Here is a 19,775-nt window from a genome sequence, read left to right as displayed (position 1 = left end):
TTTGCACACATGGGTAGGTTGTTTTTCCCAGAATGCAAGGGGCCGCACCTTCCTTCAACTAAAATAAGGAGAGGACAGCCAGAGTCTGGAGGGATGTCAATGGCCCTCTCAATGTACATCCTCACACCTCATCTTAGGGTATCAAGCGCTGGCCAAGAGAGCCCCTCTGGCTTCTTTCCCCATCCCTCCACCAGGGTGTGTCTCTGAGGATCACTCTGGCCTCTGACAGTCGTTCCTTCTGTGCCTGTGTCTCGCCTTTGGTGACTCTGGAGCTATCCTCCCACTGCCCACCAGCTCACCCCATTTCCAAAGTCATGTTGTTCAAACCTGCGAGCCTAGGGTCTTGGAGAGCTTGCAAGACTAGAAACTGTCCCCCACCAGAAGTTTTCGTTGTGTGGGGCTGGTGGAGAGGGTGTGTGTGACGGGATTTGCATGTCTGTCACATCACCCCCACAGCCGTGGCGATGAAGTTTCTGGGTCAGTAGGGAGTTGGGGTTTAAGAGACACTCGCTCTCAGCTGCCACACCGCAGAAAGAGGAGGGCTCCCAGGGCAGGGAGCCTTTTTCTCCATCTCTGCTTGTGACGCTGGCAGCTCACCAGTAGGAAAGAATGTGTTTATTTAAGACAGTTTAGTAAGGGGTGCCTTTTTCCCCCCAAAGAAGTAGCATCCAGAATTCAAGACGCCCAACTAAATTTGAATTTCCAGCAATCAATGGAAGGGGCCAGCAAGGTAACTCGGGGCATAAAGGTGCTTGACACCAAGTCTGATGATATGAAGCACAGGCTGTTCTTGAACTCACCCAGACTAGCCTTGAACTTGTGACTCCTGCCTCAGTTTCTCATGTGCTCAGATGACAGGTACGTGCCGCCACACCCTCCTTGTTGGCTGCCTGGCTACCCCGAACTTTCAAAGGGGGGCCTCTGAGAGGTTGGAAATTCAAATCTCTGCCTCAATGGTTTTATTTGCTAACATGAAACATGAGAAGAACAGACAGTGGTTGATCCTTTAGTATGTAATCATAATTGTCTGGTGGGGTCTTCTGGGCGGTGGGCTCCCTAGATGTTAGGAGCTTTGGTGGGCGACGGCTCTTAGTTGAATCTTCCAGGAATTGTGCCCTTGATCCAGGTCATCTCTTTTCTCCAGGAAATCCCATGATTGGTCAGGAGATGGGTACAGGCCCTTTTCCCCCCTCCCACTTGGAACAATTTTGAAGGGCCTTTACAGTTTTGAATACCCCAAGGCCAACTGAGGCTCCTCCCACAGGACAGCAAGGGACATTTCCAGATAGCCAGTCTCTGTCTCAGTCAGAGTCTGTTGTCCCTAAACCTGGGGACAAGATGTAGTAAATTATCAGTGCTTCAGGAGTTCAAGGAGGGTGATGAGCCCTGACAGCGAGGGGCCTGCTTTTTTTTTTTTTTTTTTTAATTTATTTATTCTGTACACAATATTCTGTCTGTGTGTATGCCTGCAGGCCAGAAGAGGGCACCAGACCCCATTACAGATGGTTGTGAGCCACCATGTGGTTGCTGGGAATTGAACTCAGGACCTTTGGAAGAGCAGGCAATGCTCTTAACCTCTGAGCCATCTCTCCAGCCCTGGGCCTGCTTTCTTGTCCCCTCTCTCTCTTCACCAACTTCCTGCTCTGTAACCCTGAGTCCACATGTAGCCTCAGCCTCTGATCAACACCCTTTCTGCGACAGAGCCTGCTTTATTGGAACTAAGCTCTTTGTCTTAATCTTTTGTCAGCCCCTAAAAAGCCATGTGAGTGATGTCATCCTCAAGAAGAGGTCGTATGGGATGTGGTAGCATGCGGGAAGCAGAGCTCTGTGAGTTCAAAGCCGCCCTGGTCTACTGAGATGTGTTCCAAGACAGCCAGAACTGCATAGTAAGCACTTGTCTCAAAAAACAAACAAAAGATCCACCCACACCCCCAGAACCCCAAGGACCAGTAAGATGTCTCGGCAGGTGAGAGCAAGCCTGACAACCTGATTTCAATGCCTGGAACCCCACAAAGATGGAAGGAGTGCCAAGTCCACAAAATTGTCCTCTGACCTCCACCATGGCAAGTGTGTACATCCCCCTCACACATGCACACTAACAATAATAACAGTAAAATAAAAATCAAATCACACAAGCTGGGGAGACAGCTCAGTTGGCAACATGATCACTGTATAATAAATGTATATTGAGCTTAAGGGCCTGGGCTTGGGCTCCAGAATAGGTGTCTTAGTCAGTGTTCTCTTGCTGTGAAGAGACACCTGGCGGCATGCAGGCGGACATGGTGCTGGAGAAGCAGCATGTTCTACATCCTCATCTGCAGACAGTGGAAAAAAATAGAGATGGAACCTGGCCTGGGCTCTTGAAACCTCAAAGACCTCCACCCCAGCGACACAACACACTTCTCCAGTAAGACCACACCACCTGATCCTTCTAATCCTCTCACACAGTACCTCTCTCTGGTGACTAAGCATTCAAATATATGAGATTATGGGGCCATTATTATTCAGATCACCACAACATGTTACGATCTAGGTGTGGTGATATGTTGTCACTTGTAATTGCAGAGCTGGAAGGGACTCACCAGCCAGTTCGTCGCCAAGCCACTTGGTGAGTTCCAAGCCACTGAGGGAACCTTATCTCAAAAATTAAGATGACTGGTGTCCTGAGCCATGATACCCAAGGTTGACTTCTGGCCTATACAAACACATGCCTGTATATGTGCAATCCCAGTTTGTACCTGTGTGAATACGTACACACACGTACACACACACACACACACACACACACACACACACACACACCAAAAAAGGAAGGAAGAAAGAAAGAAAGGAAGGAAGGAAGTAAAGAAGGAAGAAAGGCAGAAACAGAAATAAAATCACACCATTTTAGCTGCCCAGGCAACATGCAGACCTTCAGCAGGTGCGGAGTGGCTTTCTGGAGGGCTGGCCAAGGGCTTCCATTCATGGTTCTTTTTCTTTTTCTTTTTTTTTTTTTATGGTTTTTCGAGACAGGGTTTCTCTGCAGCTTTTTTAGAGCCTGTCCTGGAACTAGCTCTTGTAGACCAGGCTGGCCTTGAACTCACAGAGATCCGCCTGCCTCTGCCTCCCGAGTGCTGGGATTAAAGGCGTGCGCCACCACTGCCCGGCCCATTCATGGTTCTTATCAGATAACATGGGGATATAATCTCAAGATTGTGAAAATATTCCCACCATGATTTGGTGAGGTTTTTGTAAGTAGTGGCTTCTGATTTTAAATACTTTATTATTATTTTATGTGCATTGGTGTTTTGCCAGTGTGTATGTCTGTGTGAGAGTGTCAGATCTCCTGGAACTGGAGTTACAGACAGTTGTGAGCTGCCATGTGGCTGCTGAGAATTGAACCCCGGGTCCTCTGGGAGAGCAGCCAGCGCTATTACCATCTAAGCCATCTTAGAGGCTCCAAGTCTTACAGAATGTGAAAAAAATGATGGTCTGTGCAGAAAACGTGACTGAGGGATGACCCCAGATGTTCCTGACCCACTGCTATTGGGAAGAATTAGCTTCCTCTCCATGGATGGGCACTGTACCCCAGCACCCTCCTCTCTACAGCTGGGTACCACGCCTATACCTCTTTCTGCTGTCACCACCTGCTTATCCCTCCTCCCTCTCCTCCTCGTCCTCCTCCTCCTCCTCCTCCTCCTCCTCCTCCTCCTCCTCCTCTCTCTCTCTCTCTCTCTCTCTCTCTCTCTCTCTCTCTCTCTCTCTCTCTCCTCTCTCTCTCTCTCTGTGGGGTGTGTGTGTGTGTGTGTATAAAAGCATACATATGGGCGTGGTCACGTGTGCGTGTATAGGTGCAGGACAGAGGTCAATGTCTGAAGTCTCCCTCTGCTGTTCTCCACTTCACTCTTTGAGAGAAAGTCTCTCACTGAATGCGAAGCTCACCATTTCAGTGAGACTGGCTGCCCAGGAAGCTCTCACCCCCTTCCTTTCTCTGTCCTAGCACTAGGGCTAGCAATGTGCACAGTCGTGCCCAGCTTTGGTCTGGTTGCTGAGAATCCACATTTGGGTCCTCATGCTTGCATGGCAAGCACTTTACCCACGGAGCCATTTCCTCGGCTGCCCTCCTTCTCTTGTTCTTCCTACCCCACATATATATATATATAATATATATTTATTATATATATATATTATATATATTAAATATATATATAATATATATATATTCCCTTCCAGCCTAGGGTTGCCTGGAACTTGCTATATAGTCTCTGCTGGCTTTGAATTCACTAACCCTCTGCTTCAGTCTTCCAAGTACTAGAATTCCAGGCGTAAGCCTCTTTACCTGGACCAACCGCCTCTCTGTAAAACCCCCTCAAGGACAGGACTATGTGTCCTTGTGTCCCCCAAATGCCTGACATACTGGAGGTCCTTCACAAATGCTTGTTGAGCGAAGAAGAAAGTGATACGTTTTGTTTCAGAAATAATCTAGCAGGAGAAAGATAGGGCAGTTCATTTTTTTTTTTTTTGGCAGTTAATTTTAATTGGGACAAAACTTCATTCTTTTAAACTCCTTCAGAGTGATAAAAATGAAGCAAAAAAGGAGAGATTTGTCCTAGTGACAGCACACAAAACAAGACTGATTAGACAAGAAGAAAAGAACGTTCTCTGTGAATCTGGGTTCATCCAATTCTCGGCTTTTTTCCCCTTAGAAACCAGAACTTTCTGTATCTACTTGTACAACGAGGACACCTCAGAGGAAGGGCACAATGACCCTTGCTGTTATGCTGTGAGACTGACTTCATCTCCCAGCTCTTATTTTGTCTGAGTCGTCGTCTCTTTTAAAAGATTTAGTTTATTATTTGTAATTACGTGTGTTTCTGAACGTCTGTGTATGGGTAGGTGCACATGAGTGCAGGTGTCCAGAGAGGTCAGTGGTGTTGGAGTTGTGGGTGGCTATTAGCAGCTCCACATGGGGGCTGGGTACCCAGCTGGGGTCCTTTAGAAGAGCAGTACATGGGGTCTTTAACTGATGGACCATCTCTCCAGTTCCAATCTCTCTCTGTCTTGCGCGCATGTGTGCGTGTGTGTGTGCGTGTGTGTGTGCGTGTGCGTGTGTGTGTGTGTGTGTTTTTTTTTTGTGTGTGTGTTTAGTAAGTGTGTGCCAAGGCTCACAAATGAGAGCCAAAGGATAACCTATGGGAATTAGTTCTCTCCCTCCACCGTCTAAGCCCTAGGCTCGAACTCAAGTGTCAGACTTGGTGAAAAACACCTGTACCCACTGAGCCATCTTACAGGCCCATAGTTTTAACAGTCGACCTGCTACGTCCTAGTATCACCTGGGAAGAGCGTCTCAGTGAGAGACTGTCTAGATCAGGTTGGCCTGTGGGCGTGTCTATTGGGAGAGTGTCCTGATGACATTAATTGATCTGGGAAGACCCAGTCCACTGTGGGCGGCACCATTCCCTGTTTTTTTGGGGGGTTCTGGGCTGTGTGAGAGTTGAAAAGTGAGCGGAGTAGAAAGCATACGTGCATTCCTCTCTCTCTGCTTTTTACTGCAGTTGTGATATAATTAGCTGTTTTAAGTCCCTACTGCCTTGGTTTCCCCACAATGGTGAGTATAACCTGGAATTATAAGCTAAAGGCAACCTTTTCTCCCCAAGATTGCTTTTCATCATGGTGTTTTATCATAGCAACAGAAACGAAAGAAGGACCACAGGCAAAATATGACACTTAAGATTCTCAGCACCTTGCAGCTCCGTTCACAACCGGAAGGAAATCTGTGCAGTCAGATGACAGACAGGTGCATAAAGATGCTAGCAAAGCTGTATTTTTACATTTACCAGGTAAAATGTTCTACGTAGTACCTTTCAGGGTGTCCAAACACAAAAGTGACTTTAGGTTAAGGTTTAGGTCTTGACTACGTGGTCAAGACCCCTTTGGGGGGTCGAAAGACCTTTCATAAGGGTCATCTAAGACCATATAGAAAACCACAGGTTTGTGATTCATAACAGTGGCAAGATGACAGGTATAAAGTGGCAATGAAAATAATACTACGGTTGAGGTCACCATAACATGGGGAACTGTATTAAAGGGCCACGGCGTTAGAAGGCTGAGAGCCACTGCTTTAGTTGCTAACCGATATTTTAGGGCTGGGGCTGGTGGCACAGGCCAGTAATCTGAGCCACTTGGGAGCTCAGGAGAATTATGAGTTTAGGCAACGTCGTGAGACTGTCTCAAAATAAAAAGCACTTGTCTGCACGCAGCTAGGTCCTGAGTTCAATACCTAATAATGCTAAATAAAGGCATTTACTACATGTCCCATGAAATACATTCCTTTTTTTTTTTAAAAAAAATTGAGTCTTTATGTTCTCTCCCCCCCCCCCCAAAAATAATTGCTTCATCATCATTTCTTAGTTAGGGTTTTTATTGCTGCAATGGAACACCATGACCAAAGAGCAAGCTGGGGAGGGAAGGGTTTATTTGTCTTACACTTCAGCATTGCTGTTCATCACTGAAGGAAGTCAGGACAGGAACTCAAACAGGACAGGATCCCGGCGGGAGGAGCTGATGCAGAGGCCATGAAGGGGAGCTGCTTACCGGATTGCTTCCCCTGGCTTAGCTCAGCCCACCTTCTTACAGACCCTAGGACTGCCAGCCCAGGACGGCATCACCCACCATGGGCAACACCCTCCCCCATTGATCACTAAATGGAGAAAATGCCTTCCAGCTGGATCTCAAGGAGGCATTTCCTCAGCTCTGGCTTCTTCCTCTGATAGCGCTATAGCTTGTGCCCAGTCAGTACAATCACCATATCATCAGTGTGTGTGGAGAGAGAGCGTTGCCAGGATGGAACCCAGGGCCTGGCACACGCTAGGCACGTGGACTCCAACTCCAACCAGAGTGTCTTCATTTTAGCCCATGATAGCCTGAAACTCACGATGTAGCCAAGGGTGAGCTCGAATTTCTGATTCTCTTGCCTCTACCTGCCAAGTATTGAGATTACAGGTGTGTGCTACCACGTCTGGTTGACGTGGCCCTGGGGAATCAAACTTGAGGGCTTTGGGAATAGAAGGCAAGCATACCACCAACCGAGCTACGCCCCCAGTCTTAGGATGTAGAGCTGCTCCAACCTTGCCAGTTCAAGGTCAGACTGAAGTCAGTTGTCAGGGTTGGGATGCAAACTCTAGTCTTGAAGCCACCAAGCCTGTGCACTGGAGCATCCTGGCTGCTCTCCATGACTGAGAATGCATGCAGGAAGCAATAGGCTTTGCTCCGTCAGTAAGAATGAAGGCCTGCTTTATCAGTTTAAGGTTTTCTCCATTCTTTGACTGAACCTGTTTGATTTGAGCCACTTGGCTGTGTCCTTCCAGCCCTAGGGCCGTTGGTGCTTAGTGCAGAAGGTTATGGTGTCCTCTCATTCATTCCTTCCCCTCCAGTCGGCTTGCCCTCTGCCCTTCCCTCTCTCTCTCTCTTTCCTTCCCTTTCTCTCTTTACTATACTTTTCAGAAAATCATTGCTTTTTGTCACAAGTCAGTTTCCTCTATTACTGCTCAGTTAACTCTTGAACTTTCTTCCATTCCCTCCCACTTCTACTACACAGGCAGCCGCCACATTTTTTTTCAGGTCCCCATGTGAGCAGCACTCCCAAAATGTTTTGCTAAGGCAAATTCATCATGGAGGCATGAACTTTCCAGAAAAAGATCTGGCCTCTCAGAAATCTTCTATTACTAGTTAGTAATTATCCTCTCACGGTATTCATACATTCAGGTGAGTGGGCACAGAGCGAGGAAGGAGCACTCGGTATTTTGCTAGTGAGGCTGAGGAGATCTGTCAATGCCTCCGTCCCCACCATGGTGGGTATGACAGGGCATCAGGGAGGTCGGCTCGGACAACCCCTCAGACCATCCCCTTCTCCTGCTAGAGTCAGTGGGGTGTGACCAGGTTCCTTCTCCAGCATCATCTAGCCTGCCAGTCATCTTACTCTGGGAATTCCCAGAGGCCTTACAGTCTACCAACTCAGGACAGCACACTCCTCAGAAACCAGTCAGGTTTGAACTTACACCCCAGGCTTTGGCTGTCCAAACTCCTTAAGGAACTTCTCAAAGACCAGGTGTGAATTGCTCCCTCTACCTTCTAAGTGGCTCTGGTTTCCCACATAAGAGAAAAGGGAATTCTCTGAGAATTCTTGTGTGGTTCCTAACTCAGCCGCACCAGTTAAATGTGATTCACTACAAGTGTCTGTTTAATGTGACCGAGGGGACAGGAGAGATGGCTCAGTGGTGAAGAGCGCTTGCTGTTGGCTTGGGTCCTAACACCAACACGGTGCCTCACAACCCCAGTTTTATGGGACTGAAGGGATATGGCTGCATCCTCTGACCTCCATGGCATTGGTCACACATATAGCGCACACGGATGCAGGAAAATCATTCATACACTTCATACGTGTGGCATCAAAGTGGAAAAGGGATTGCTGGGAGTAGAAGGGGATTGAGGAGGCTCAGCAATAACAAAACAGCCATGGAAACGTCAAACTAAAACCCATTTGTTATATGCTAATCAAAGAACAGACATGGGCTGGGGAGGTAGCTCAGTTGGTAGTGTTTGCCTCGCATGCAGAAAGCCTTGGGTTTGATTCCCAGCACAGCGTAAATTGTGTATGGTAGCGTAAACTGTGTATGGTAGTGTTTGCCTGGAATCTGAGAATTTTGGGGAAGTGACAGGAAGATCAGAAGTTCAAGCTTATTCTTGGCTACATAGTGAGTTCAGCTCTATCTCAGAAAACAAAACAAGGCTGGGGAATCTCCATTGAGTTGGAAGCCAACCTGGTTGGCATAGTGAGTTCCAGGACAGCCAGGGCTACAAGGTGAGATCCTGTCTCAAAATACAAACAAGCCAATAAATAAAAAGAAATAAAATATGAAAAAAACCAAAAACTTAAACAACTTCAGCCCACATTCAGGAAGTAATAATAATAATAATAATAAATGTATTTCTATGCATGTTTTCATAAAGAGAGGAATATTGCACAGCAGATTGTTGAGGGCTGTATAAACTCTCTGTAGCTATTTTCTGTAACAAGTATATTAATTTTAAAACTGGAAAAATGAAAATTTATCTCTAAATTTAAATTTACCCATTAATCTCTGTCTGTATGTGTGTATGTGTGTGGGCATACGTGTACCATGCCATACATGTGAAGGTGTTCCTTTCCTGCTTCCATTGTGGGTTCTGGGACCTGAGCAAGACTTTCAGGCTTGTGCTGCTAGTGTTCACCTGCTGAGCTGTCTCACCATCCCATCCTGGTATTACTGCACAGAATGAGCTAGAGCACCCGTTCATAACATCACAAAAGATACATTTCTGTTTCTAGCCAGTGGCCGGATTTTCTTTCCATTATAAAACATTTTTCCCCTTCGGGTTTTTTTTTCCCTCTAATTTCATGTGCATTGGTTCTTTGTCTGCATGTATGTCTGTGAGGGTGTCGGGTCCCCTGGAACTGGAGTCATAGACAGTTGCGAGCTGCCCTGTGGGTGCTGGGAATCAAACCCGCATCCTCTGAAGGAGCAATCAGTGCTCTTAACCACTGAGCCATCTCTCCAGCTGTCCACCCCTCTGCCCCCCTCCCCCACATACTTGGTTTTTCGAGACAGGGTTTCTTTGTGTAACAGTCATGGCTGTCCTGGGACTCGCTTTCTAGACTAGACTGTCCTCGAACTCACAGAGATCTGCCTGCCTCTGCCTCCAGAATTTGGGGATTTGAGACATGCTGGAATCTGGGCTGGAACACTGGAGTTGAATAATGGTGAGAGGAAAGCCTCATGCGTGTAGGAATGAGGTTGTGTGTGCTTGCGTGTGTGCACCTGTGTACGTGTTCTGAAGATCACGGCATCTGTAGAGGGCTTCCCTTGACTCTTCCTGTGAAAGTCCTGGAAACATCCAAAGTCTGGTGAAAATCATTGCAAAAGAGGAAGAACCAGCCCCAGAACTGGGAACTGGAACTGGTTCAGTTTTTGCTTTTGCCTGCCTGAGAGGAAGTGTGGCCACTAAGTAGGGGCCTTAAAATGGCATTATGTCAGGGCAGGGGCTGTGGTACCTCTGTAGTAAATAAAGCTATTCTGAACCTGCTAAACAAAAAGTCAGGGGCTGGAAGAATGGCTCAGAGGTCATGAGCACTGCTCTTCTAGAGTTTAGATTCCTAGCACCCGCATGGCAGCTCATAACTGTCTGTAACTCCAGTTTCTGGGGGCCTACCACCCTTTTCTGGGCACTGCAGGCACAAGACATGAACATAGTGCACAGACAAACATGCAGGTAAAACACACACACACACACACACACACAATAACAGTTTTTTTAAAAGAAAAATAATAAACAAAGCATAAAAACAAGCCTCAAAGGATTTCAAACTACTTTTAAGTAACTTAACTGCATCTCAGAACAAAGTATAAAAATAATAAAAGAAACAGTGAGTCCTAACAGTCAGCAAGGTAAAAGCCAGTGTCTAGCCTCCTAACAAAAATGATTACCGGGCAAAGAAACACACACACACACACACACACACACACACACACACACACACACACACACGAAATTATGACCCATATTGAGGAGAAAAAAAATCAGTAGAATCAGACCCAGAATTAATAAAGTAAATTTTTATAGTAAATACACTTCATATGCTCAAAAGTGCAGGAAAGAAAGAACTTGATAGATACAGACATTAAAGACATACAAAGATGACCCAGATTAAATGACAAGCACAGGATCAGATCTGAACGATTATGTGCCTGGGGCTGGAGATATAGCTCAGAGGCAGAAGCTTACCTGAAAAGATTACGTAGGGATAGCAAAATTAATTAGAGGTCTCTATCCAGGAGGGCCAAGGACAATCCAGTTGGTCAGGTAAGATGAGAAACACCGGAAAGTCACCATTAGAGCTCCCTGTTGAAGAATTCATTAGGGTTTTATGGAGGAGCTGGCGTTTGAGTTTTCCTTTAAGAGACTTTAAGCGACAGAGAGATGAGGGGTGGGGTGGGGGTGAGCATTTTCTATAGGTAGACACACATGCTTAGGCCAGCTAATTGGCAGGTCAAAGAGGTTCCTGTCTGGGGAGGAGTCAGCAAAGACATCAGCTGAAGGGGATGAAGAGAAAAGGCCTGGCCGACGGGCTGTGATAAATGCAGAGACAATGAGGGTGTACTATGCCGGTCAACCAAGTATTCTAAGAGAATGGGTGTCACTGCTGTCTGGGGCCACTGAGAGCGAGCCTCGTTCAGTAGCCAGGAGGCAATTGGCAACATTCTGGGAGTCATCCAGATGAGGCAAATTACAACACCGGGGTTGGAGAGCAAAGGAGAGGGGGAAAAGCGGAGGTCCCAGGGTTCCTCACAGAAGAAAAGAGAGGGCCAGGTCTGCTCCTTTCGTGCTGACCGGCTCGGGGATGGCTTCTTCAGAATTCCTTCTCCATAGGACGACCATGAAGGGAGCTGTTTCTGCCACCAGAAACAGCTAAGCAATGATGTACAGTCCCCCCCCCCCCCCGCCCCCTCCGAGCAGCCTGCAGGAAGAAAGAAAGGAGCTCCTGGGATCAGGAGGGCAGAGAGAAGAACAATCAAAGAGGAGGGCTATGCTGCTGCTGTGGGGGAATAGAAAGGAGGCCCGGCAGCAGGAGGAGGGGAGCTGCCAGAGCAAGGAGGTGTGGCCCCCATCTGTCCTGCGGGTTGCTGGGCCTGTAGGAGCCTTTCCCATCCTTTGTCCTGGGCTATTGGGCCTGCTCCCTGAGGGCTGTTGATGGAGTCCTAATCGCTGCCGGTCAGACTTTTAGCTGTGCTTTGCTTGAATGAATGACACAGCCCATTCACCATAGTCTGTCCAACACATGACAGTTGTTGTCCTCGTGAAAGAGGACACTATCTGGCTCTGAGGTATCTGTGGTACAAGAAAAACATACGTTTGGGCTTTCAACTCCTTTTAGGAGCTCATTGCAAAATTGTCCTCGGGACATGGGATCTAAACTTTGTCGCTGAAGAGACTTTGCTCCTAATTTTCCGGGATGACTCAAGTGTTTGCTTCAGACAATGACAGAGTGTGTCTTGCTGGAATCATTGAATTTCTGTTATTTCTGCAAAATGTGGGTGGGCAATATGACTCAGTACTTTTCCAAAAGACGTGAAAATTATATTGCCTATTTTGGATCATTTCATGTTGAGATCTGGAGGGGTTTTTTTTTCTTTAATTTCAAATCTTGGATCTTAGGGAAGTTTTGTTTTTGTTGTATCTTTCAATCATGTCAGATCTTTTCTAGATAAGAATTTAAAGGAAAAGTCCTTAACAATAGCTCTAGGATATGTAGTAGCTCTTGAGTGGCAGTTTGTTCTGACATTGTTTAAGTAAAACATTGGCTAGAGCTATTGAAACTAGTTTTAGACATGGGCCTGGACATCATCTTACTAAAAAAAAAAAAAAAAACTTTTTTTTTTTTTTTTTTTTTGAGACAGAATTTTTCTGTGTATCCCTAACTGTCCTGGAGCTCACTCTGTAGACTAGGCTGGCCTGGAAATCAGAAATCTGACTGCCTCTTCATTCCCCGGGTGCTAAGATTAAAGGCATGTTCCACCACTGCCCAGCTTATATTTACTTTCTTGTTAAATAAAAAAGGTTCTTTCCTAGTACTAAAACTAAGCAAAGCAAGCAGGCAAACAAGCAAAAACTTTGGGCTAGAGAGATGGCCCAGAGGTTAAGAGCACTGACTGCTCTTCCAGAGGGTATGGGTTCAATTTCCAACACCTACATGGCCAATCACAACTGTCTGTAACCCCTGTTCCAGGAGATTTGACATCCTCACGTATACATACATGCAAGCATAACACTAATGCACATAAGATAAAATTTTTTTAAAATTAATGTTAAGACAAGAGGTATAGTCTCTAAGAAGGATGAGGGCCTGTCAGGGTGAGAAAGACAAGCCATAGGGGCAGTTCTGTTCACATAGCAACACAAGGAGGAATGGAGGGGGAAAGACAAAGTCCTCCTGCGTGTATACACTGAGTGCCCACCCATGTGAACACAGGGAAGTGTGTCTAGCAAAGCTCTCTCCCACCCATTGTGCCCCCACTCCTTCAGGAACCATGGAGGGATCAGTAGAAGCTCATGAAGTTCCAGAACAGGGAGAGGTGTACTATGAAGTAAGAGAAATCTAGTTGTCCGGGCCCTAGATTTCCCGGGGCACCTCCTAGTGCCTTCGGTGGGGCCTAGCAACGTGTTTACATTGTGCCACTTAAAATTGTTTCTAGACTGGAGGTATGGATCAGCAGGTGAAGGTGTCTGCCACCAGGCCTGAGGACATGAGATCCCTGGGACCCACATGTTAGAAGGAGAAAACGGGTTCCCACAGGTTGTCCTCTGACCTCCACCCACAAACCATGACTTGTGTGTGCATGCATGCATGTATATATGCTCTCTCTCTCTAAATAAAATGTAAAAAGAAATTGTTCCCAAACATACTTGAATGGAAATTGTGGAAAACTCCATTCCGACTCCCTTTCCACAACACCTAGCCCACGGATGAGTGAGATATGGGTAACGAAAGATTGTTGACATCCAGCTGAGAACATCTGGATCAACTGTCATTTTGTTTGGGTTTTGTGTTACACGTTTCTATAGTGTGCAGGCAGATCTGTCTATAGTTATGCTATTGTTAGCTGTCCCAGAGCAGTAATGGTTACCAGGTGGGAGTAGACAAGTGTGTTGGTTAGTTGTCAGCTTGACATAAGCGTGGGTCTTCTGAGAAGAGGGCACCTCTATTGAGAGGAGGCCTCCATCTTGGCCTTTGGGACGTGTTCTTGGATACTGATTGAGGTGGGAGGGTCTAGCCTGCTGTGGGTGGTGCCACCCGTGGACGTTTGGTTGTGGATGTTATAAAAGAGCAAGTTGAGGGAGCAAGCCATGAGTGACGTTCTTCCATGACCTCTGCTTCACTCCGGCCTTGAGTTCCTGCCTTGACGTCCCTTCAAGATGGACTGTACCCTATTTAAAAAAAAAAATGCTTTCCTTTTCAAGTTGCTTTTGATCAATGTTTTATCACAGAGCAGACAACAGAGACAACTAATACATATTTAATATCAGGTTTGCCAATCTTTGCCAATTCCCGTGATATGAATAGTTCTGCCATGGACTGTTCCAAACTGTCATTGTGATATCACGACCGAGGGGTAGGAAGGGCAGCACACCATTCTGTAACATCCCCATTCTAGAAGAGAAGTAAATAAAGCTAAGAGCACAAGTCTAGTAAAAGACAGGGAAATAATTTGGAAGTGTTTCCATCTTTTATATAACTTAATTATAAGAATGTATTTTTTGGGGGGAGGTTTCGAGTCAGGGTTTCCCTGAGAAGCTTTGGAGTCTATCCTAGAAATAGCTCTGTAGACCAGACTGACCTCTAACTCACAGAGATCTTCCTGCCTCTGCCTCCCTCGTGCTGGGATTAAAGGAGTGTGCCACCACCACCCAGCTATAAGCCTATAATTTAAAACTTTTAAATGATAGTGTTTAATAATTGCCTCCCCAAACTCTTGATAATTTTAACCACTGTGTTTCATGAATTTGATGAAATCTTGAGTCATCAAGACAACTTGTTAAGTAAAAAAGCTGGATCATGGGCTGGCGAGATGGCTTAGTGGTTAGTTTGCTGCTCTTGCAGAGGGCCTGGGTTAGGTTACCATCTTCCATATGGCAGGCAGCTCAGAACCATTTGGAACTCTGGTTCCAGGGGAGCTGGCACTTTTCCAGAGCTCCACAGGCTCCTACATGCACATGGTATATATACATACACACAAGCACACATATACATAAAGCACTATATAAATAACAACAAAATGACAAAAAGACTTGCTGTGCAGGACTGGTGACGGGAGCTGCATCCCCAGAAGCCATGTAAAGGAAGGAGAGGACCAGCTCCGCAGAGTTTTCCTCTGACCTCCACATATGTGCTGTAGCATGCATACTAAATAGAAAGAAAATCGAATTTGCTGTGGGGCACTGCTGCAGTAGAGACCAGTTTCTTTTACTTCCTTTCCCCCCCTTACTTTTGATGATTTCTTCTATTTGATGAAATGAATGTGTAGGGCAAGAGTGAGGGACTTGAAGTGAATTATGTGAACCACGAAAGAGAAACAAGTTTTTGTTGTTGTTTTGAGACAGGGTGTCTCTACCTAGTCCTGGCTGCTCTGGAACTTGCCGTGTAGACCAGGCTGGCCTCGAACTCACAGAGATCTGCCTGCCTCTGCCTGCTTAGTGCTAGTGCTGGGATTAAAGACGTGTGCCACCATACCCAGTGAAACGAGGTTTTTAAAAATTGGGGAAACTGAAACTAATTTGTAATAGATTCTTTCAATTTTCAGGTAACTTTAAACACAGAGAATTTTTTTTTTTCGAGACAGGGTTTCTCTGCAGCTTTAGAGCCTGTCCTGGAGCTAGCTCTTGTAGACCAGGCTGGTCTCAAACTCACAGAGATCCACCTACCTCTGCCTCCCGAGTGCTGGGATTAAAGGCGTGCGCCACCACCGCCCGGCTGAGAATTTTATTCTTATGAATGTCTAGTCAAATAAAATTTCTTGTCTGAATAGACTGGGTTTGGTAATTGAGGATGGTTCAACGTTAAAATTATTCATGCCTTCCTACTAAAATTTTTGATGGTATAGTTGTTATTGATTGCTACATTATAAATTACTCCATCATTTGGTGGAGCTGGGTACCAGCTAGGCTTGTCTGTAGTTGTCCCAATACGGTGAGGAAGCAAGTTCTTTCCCAAACTCACGCAATCGCTTGGTTGGCAGGATTCCGTTCCTCTTGGGTTGCTGGACTGGAGACCTCAGTTCCTCACTGACTGCTGGCTGGAGTTCCTCAGTTCCTCACTGTCAGGTAGGCTGTCCCGTGATGCAGCTCATGATGTAGCAGTAAGCTTTCTGTGCCCGGATATGAGAAATGGTGTCCTATCATTTCTGCTGTAGCCTTTTAGTTTAGAGCATTTGGAAGTCATTGGGGCCAGCTGGCCCTTAAGAGGAAGGGACTGAAGAAGGGTGTGAACTTCAGAAGACTGATATAATTCGTTGGTGGTAGCCTGCTACCGAGGGGAGCGGCTATTTTAATAAAATTTAAATATATCTCATGGGGGAGGGTTGGATAGCATCTCAAATGGTCCAGGATGGCCTCAAATGGACCATGCAGCTGGGGGATGACCGAACTCCTTCTGCGTCTACCTACTGAATGACAAGACCATAGGCACGCACCACCATGCCCAGTTTACGTGGTGCTAGAGATCAAATCCAGAGTCTCGTACGCTCTAGGAACTACCTCCAAATGACCTACATCCTTAGTCCTTGAATATATTATTTTGACTGTAATTTAGAAAATGCTTTGAGCATCTCAGTATAAACAGCAAGACATTATAGAATCTTAATTTGCATATAGATGAAAGCTGCTTTTATCTGTCGGCTTTGAATGTATTTAAGTGAAGCATGGTGGTGCATTCCTGTACTCCCGGCACTTGGGACCTGAAGCAGGAGAATATCAAGTTCAAGGCCAGCCTGACTAAACACTGAAACCCTGTTCAGAAATACACACAGACATACATATGTAAATATGGACTGGCAAGATGGCCTACTGCCAAGTCTGATGCTCTGAGTTCCATCTCCAGGATCTACATGGTGGATGAAACAAACAAAAAACGATTCTCACAAGTTTCTGTCTTTTGAACACACACACACACACACACACATACACACACACATACACACACATACACACACATACACACACACATACACACACACACATACACACACACACACTGTTAAAAATAAAAAGGGATACACTTCAAAGGAAATAAAGGATAACTTCAAACTTTTGATACCTCAGTCAGAGAAGAGTGAGTCACATGAGCACATTAGGAAACCTGTTTAACGATGACAGCAATAAAGACCACGAGAAATGATAGTACAGGGCTGGTTATAGTATGTCTTTAGTTTAGAGCAATTACAATTAGCTCTCCCAGAAGAAAACTGGAATTTCCTTACCGCTCAGATATGAAGATATGAAACAGCTAAGTAGAGCCATTTCCAAATTTAACAATAATCATAAATGTTTATAAAATGTTACTGCTAATGATTCGTGGAATCGAAACTTTTCTAAGTTATAAATGATAATTTTAAAAAAATCAAGCATAGTATAAGGACTGAATTACCTTGCCATTCCCCCATAAAAAGTAGTATTTCTCCCACCTAACTGTCAGGCTGGGATAGGAAAAGGGTGCGTTTGATACCAGGCTGGACATCATAGCAAAACCCCTGGCCTCACAAAAGGTATGCAAACCTGCCATGTGAAAATGCAACAAAAAAGTATGTAGCCAACAAAATTTGACTTAAAAATATTTGTGTTTGTGTGTGTGCGCGCGTGTGTGCATGTGTCATGGTTAGAGGACAACTTGCAGGAGTTACCTCTCTCCCATCATTGGGGCTCTGAAGCTAGAACTGAGGTTGTCAGGGTGGACGGTAAGTGCCTTTATTGGCTAAGTGTCTTGCTGGCTCCCAAATTGACTTCCTTTATCTTTCTAAGCTGGTACACGCTTTTGTTACTTAATCTGATACTTCTTTTTCTTTTCTCCTCTCTACTTCCCTCTCCTCCCCTCCTTTCCCCTTCCTTCTTCCTTCCCTGGCCTTGATCTCTAGAGATGCCAAAATCAAATACACAAACAAATCATCTAGAACTCCCAGAACTTAAATTATGATCTACTTAAACATTCAAATGAGATTTCTTTATTTTGAAACAGGGTCTCGAGTTGAAGTAGGCGAGCACAGCGAATATTTAGTAATCCGGGACTCTGCTTGGATTGGTTTATGCACACCTCACTCTTCTAATAATGCGCTTGGCAGTCCGGCTCCTTTAGCTGCGCATGGTGTGCACACACTCCTCTCTGAACAATGCACTCAGCACTTGGTCAGCCTCTGAGCACACCCTCTCTGAACAATGGGATAAGTTTCTATACCCCTAACAAATTTAGACAGCTTCTATTCAAATATATTCTCAATGTTTCCTGGTACAAAGAGTGGAGAGGCTAAGCCAGCCTGAACTGATTTTGGGTGCATGCATAGTAAAGCATAACTGGATCTTATGCCTGTGCATAATTGGGTGTGCATATGATTAAAATCAGATTCATTATGGGACGGGATATGCACAGTAGAAAAATGATTATATGCCTTAATATAGCAATCAAAACAGAGAAATGCCCTCACAAGCATGCTACCAAGTGAGTTGCTTCCCCAGCTCCAAGTAGATACTCAAAAAATTATTTTATATAGGACAAAATTTCTTTCAATAATATTCACAAAATGAAACAAACAAGCAGAAAATAAACACAGCTAGTACAAAAACATACGTTGTTGGATTGGTGAGATTCAGTGGGCAGAGGCTCCTGCTGACAAGTCTGAGGACCTGAGCTTGGTCCCCAAGGCCCACATGATGGAAGGAGAGAACTGGCTCCTGTAAGTTATCTCTTGTCTCTACTATACTATGGCGCTTGCGTGTGCATGCACACACGAGAGAGAGAGAGAGAGAGAGAGAGAGAGAGAGAGAGAGAGAGAGAGAGAGAGAGAGAGAGAGAGAGAGAGAGAGAGACAGAGAGGGGGTAACTTTAAAATATAACCTTAACAAATAAAGAAAAAAGAAAAACACCCTTTCTGTGCTCCCAGCACCACCACTGGTAACAGTGAAGCCCAGGCTAGCCTACATCGTTTAGCCACGACAACAAGGAAGTCCCCGTCTTTCCAGCTCTTTCTCTCCAGTGCTGGATTATAAGTGTGTGCCATAGAGGTCAGTCATGATTCCTATTTTGTCAATGCCCATGGCCAAAAGTGGCAGTCTGGCGATCTGGTGAAGTCTGGGGGCTTTTGGTAGCACAGTGTTAGACTCCTGTTTCACTGGCAATGTTATGCATGCACATGTGCATCTCCTGCACATTTAGATTACTTACTGTAAGCCCCCCGTATATCCTGCTAAAGGATAGAGCCACAAAGAGCTCCAAGTTCAGTTTACTTAAAGTTAACTGCTGCATCATCTATAACTCCTAGGAAAAAGCCTGAGAACAGGACACGGCAGTAGCAATAATCCTGCCCCTGCCGTCCCCTCAGCCAGGCTGACCTCAGAGGTGAGTCATTCTTGCCTCAGCCTCCACAGCGTCCTCAGTAAGCCACCACACTCAAACCCCCTGTTTTCTTTTTATCTGCCTTTATTTCTTGATCATTCTCAGATTCCATTTATCTTCTCCCCCCCCCCCTTCTTTCACACAGGATCTCATGTAGCTCAGGCTGGCCTCAACTCTCTCTGTAGCCACTGATGACTACTTTACCTCCCAGATGCTGGGATTACCATGCCTGGTTTTGTGCCGCTGCTTCCCGAAACTGCATGCTTCTTTCTTTCTGGGATTCCTTACACATTTCTGAAAGTTGTTTTTCTTTCTTTTTAAAGAGTTATTTTATGAGTATGAAAGGAGTGCCTTCAGGTATGCATGTGTATCAAGTGCTGGAGGTCAAAGAGATCAGACAACTCAGGCTGGCAGGCTTGTTCAAGCACCTTTCACCTGCCAAGTCATCTCAATGGCCCTCTACAGTTTGTTTTTATAGTCTTGAATTTTTAATCTAGCCGTGGTCTCAATACATTGTTCTTGACATGCAGAAGATCCATTCACAGTAAAATTACTCATTTTATGCGTAATCATAGGGACCTACTTACCATTAGACCTTTTTACT

At 45.5% G+C, this 19,775-nt stretch overlaps 1 protein-coding gene across 1 annotated transcript in view; it reads left to right on the top strand.

Moving 5' to 3' along the window:
• The window catches only part of Kdm7a (lysine demethylase 7A), a 101,829-nt gene that overhangs the window by 8,380 nt on the left and 73,674 nt on the right, over positions 1-19,775 (top strand). The window contains exon 2 of the mRNA XM_038318527.1: positions 15,810-15,894. The gene's annotated coding sequence lies outside the window, so the exon portion shown is untranslated. The remainder of the gene's footprint in view (positions 1-15,809; positions 15,895-19,775) is intronic.

Source organism: Arvicola amphibius, chromosome 2, assembly GCF_903992535.2.
Source record: "Arvicola amphibius chromosome 2, mArvAmp1.2, whole genome shotgun sequence".
Lineage (NCBI taxonomy): Eukaryota > Metazoa > Chordata > Mammalia > Rodentia > Cricetidae > Arvicola > Arvicola amphibius.
This window is presented reverse-complemented; position numbering and strand designations above follow the sequence as displayed.